The sequence below is a fragment of the Hermetia illucens genome, chromosome 3, assembly GCF_905115235.1.
Source record: "Hermetia illucens chromosome 3, iHerIll2.2.curated.20191125, whole genome shotgun sequence".
Classification (NCBI taxonomy): Eukaryota; Metazoa; Arthropoda; class Insecta; order Diptera; family Stratiomyidae; genus Hermetia; species Hermetia illucens.
The window spans coordinates 176,036,231-176,040,092 of NC_051851.1; positions in this window are offsets into that span (position 1 = coordinate 176,036,231).

Below are 3,862 nucleotides of genomic sequence, written 5' to 3' on the forward strand. Positions count from 1 at the left end.
ACAGTCCTTGTTCATTTCTAAGCAATGTGCTTAGCTTGCCAAGAGCTTTGAGCTCGAAGTCCTGTTTCCACCCATTGACTCGACCATGCACTTGACAATTGCATAGTTTCCCTTTACGTTGGATGTGAAACGGAAATTTATTTTATGTTTGCACGAATGGATGACAAAACAGCGTCCTGTCCAAAATAGAATCGAAATGAAATGTTTACCTTTGAAAAGGACATTTTTTTCTAGGATGAACCCGACGCCTTTGTAACTTTACGTAGGGAATACAGTGGATGTTTTGAGGATTAAGTCAGCATTTTATTGGGTTTTGGCAGGATTCCAAACGATTCTGACAGTACTTTGTCCCTGGAGTAATCTAATTTTAAAATTGGACCAATTTAGCGATGTTTATGAGCTTTGAGTGCGCGGAAAAGGATCATGAAGACTTTAGAATTATGCGAAAAAGCAACTTTTAAATCCCTTCCCCCTTTTTGGCACCGTGGACTCTTCCATTCTTGGTAAGTACGCTTAGGTTCTCTCAGCCGTTCCCTTTCATTTTTAGCGTAGTAGCCATGAACACATTTCCGACTCCACAGAATGGTTCTGGTCCGTATAGAGGCGTCGCTGCTCCTTTTCTGGCCAGCCTGTCGGCTGTTTTGTTGCTTTCTAACCAAATGTCACTTGGAACCCAGAGTATTCAGACCTTCTTGAGCAAACGGAGCGCATTCAGTCTGTTAAAGCATTCCCATACCCGTTTGGAATTTTCTCGGTAGAACCTAAGCGTGTTAATAGCCACCTGGCCCTCGGTTATAAACGCAACGTTCTGACCCTATAACTCCTTTTGATGTTGAACACATGACACATGACACATTTCTCTATGGCGTACATTTCCGCCTGAAATATGCAAGTAGGTTTACCAATTGGTTCAATGTGCGTTTTCCTTGGACCAATGACCTCGAGGTCTGCTTCTTCACCCGTAAGGGATCCATCTGTGTACCAGGTAATCAGTTGCTGATTTAAGGTGTATGCCAATGCCGTACTCTCCCAGTTTGCCCTGTATCGAAGTGAAACCTTGTTGTCATGATATCCTTTGGTATCAATAATTCGGGATACCGCCTGGAAATAATATCAATTTTTCTTCGATTTAGGGAGCTCTCCGCCTCGTTGTTTCTCTCGGACATTCTGCAGATAGCCCTCCTTGCCTGTACCTGTATATGTAGATGGAGGGAGCCAATCCCAGAAGGCCCTGTGGGAATGATGTTGGACAAGTTCACATTGCTCCACCGAAATACACGCAGGCCAGCCTTTGAAGTCTGTGTTACTCCATGGCTTTTGTGCTGAGTATCGTTCTGTCTGCCCGGATTATCGCCATATAGGTGCATCCCCATTTTTTTATTCACGGCAATCCCGCCCCGGTTACTATTTATTCGCAGTCCGGATTGGATTCTGTCACATGGAGTATCCTCATATTTAACCCTACAAATGAATACAGTATCATCAGCGTCACTCTAGACCAGTATTTGTTAGCTCTTCTAGGAGTTCATCAACTACCATGCTCCACATAAGCGGAGATAATATAATAGACAACCTTGAGTAGTGTTCAGGACAATAGGATTTCATTTGCCTACTCCCTAATATTCTACCGTTTTGGAAGACCCGGGTGTTATCGCCTCCCTTGGGTATTAGGGCATCTCATGCCCCTTCGATGTCCAAAATCGGAATCGGTGCTATTTCCTTTGTTTCTATATCACCCCGTACTACATCCGTCAACTGATGCAGAGCAGTTTCGGTTGACCTCTTGTCCGGTAAGCTGGCTGACAGGAATAAAGTGGATTGAGCATAAGAACGTTAGTTCTAATATTATTTCCTATGAACTTCTCCACCGTTTTAAGTATGAACGATGTCTGGTAGATTGGTCTGAAAAATGTAGGGTGAAAAGGGTCTCTTTTCCCTGCTTTCGGAATAAAGACCACTCTTGACCGTCTCCATGCCTTTGGTATATATACCAAGGCCATGCTGCCGTTCACCACTCTTAGGAGAAATTCTAAGATGATTTCTATGCCTCTCTACAGTAATGCTGGGAGGCCTCATCTACTTGGGTTGTTTGAAGCTCTCCCCTGTCCGTTTTAATCTAGCTTCGGAGCATACCTCTTTCGCTAGTTTTTAATGGGTGTCACCAGTATTTCTAGCTCTATTTCTATTTTTTGTCTTGTGTAGGATTCCCAATCTGCATTCCTGGGATTCCTTATTATTCCGTCCACTTACTAGTTGCCCTCAATGTCGAATCCGTCCTGGTAGCGCCTACCTCATGCAGAACTTCACCAGCCCAAAGACTAATTTCGATGGGATCCGAATGTTGTCTCCTGGGAAGTATCTCTAGTTAGAAACTCTGAAAGACATAAGCATTTTAATTTTCTTTTGAGATTGATGCAAGCACTTGATTTTTCACAAAAGGAATCCCAAATTACTTGCATGCTCCCTCCTCTTCAGGTTCTTGAGTCAGCACAGTTCCAATGTTATCCTTCGAACTTGCTCTTGCAATTACTGCTGATGTAGGTTTTGAATGTTGGAGGTTTATCTGCACTATGTTAGCGCTGGCCATCGGCTCTGTTAGAGCTTGCTCTTCTCCGATCTGTGAGTAATATCCTGCTTCTCGGACATAGTACGTTATATTATACGTTTCGCTGTCTGAATTGAGCCCTAAAAGGTCTAGGAGAAGGTCGTACAGCTTTTCCTCTTCTGTGGTTACTAGGTCTACTTCCCTGCTCGGATCTGCCGTTTCAACCTCTATGGCCTCCGTGATTTCTTCGGGCACCTCTGTAGGGTTTTCAACCGATGTGTTCTCCGAAGTTTCCTCCCTTGGTTTCTCCTTGCGCACATGCACAGGTAACCTACCAAATCTGTAATTGATGAGGCACTTGCGGCTTTTAAAATCCTTCCAAGGATCGATCATTCACCTCGATTATGTGCAGTTTGCCTTTGCCCTTCCTCTTTGCTTCAAAAAACTCTGCATAATCGTGTCTCCAGATCTATGTTTGAGTGATAAGGAGATGTAGAAGCTTCCCCGCCTCAATGGCTGTGGGTTTGGGAAGAAGGACCATCATTCTCATCCCGACCACGTGTCGACAGTTCCATTTCCTATCCATCCTGGTGGTTAGTGACTATGCTCTGAGGCCAGTCCGCCTTGTCCAGTATCGCACCATCTACTATGCTATTTACTACGTTAGCATAGTTAACACCAGTTTTCCAGCAACTGCCTTTACAACTGACCTCCCCGAGATTTCCCCTCTCTTGTATTCGAGTTTAGATACCTTCGCAGCATTCCCCTCCTGCTGATTTTCACTACTTCCCGGTTATTGGCTCCGATGCTGGTTTAAGTCGCCCCTGATTCTTCTTCTTCATTTAGCACCTGTACCATTGCGATGCACTTTTAGGAGATTGTGATCTTTTAAGCGAGAAGGCGTTTGATGCTGCCATATGGAGATGGAAAGGTCACATAAATAGGTGTTCGAGCCATTTGTGGAACGATAAATGTACGGGGTTGCAGGCTGTATGCTTTCGAAAAAAAATTCTCTTCTACCGGGGAAAATTGAGGCTGATATTCATCAAATCAAATATCAGGCATACACGTATCTTTGAAGTATACTTAGCAAGGTTTTGTTCTTGGTGGCCTTATGATTATGCATTAGATTCGGCAAATTCGGCAACTCCTCGAACGTCCTCCTTGCTGTAGCCGCTGGAAACTATCTTCGGACGGTCATATGTTAGGGACAAGCGGATCAGACGAGAGGGGCCGGAGCAATAGCCCAGGAAGGTGCTTACAGGACACCAAACGAAGGTGGAACAGAATATACCGAGTTTTGCGGGGCCAATGGCG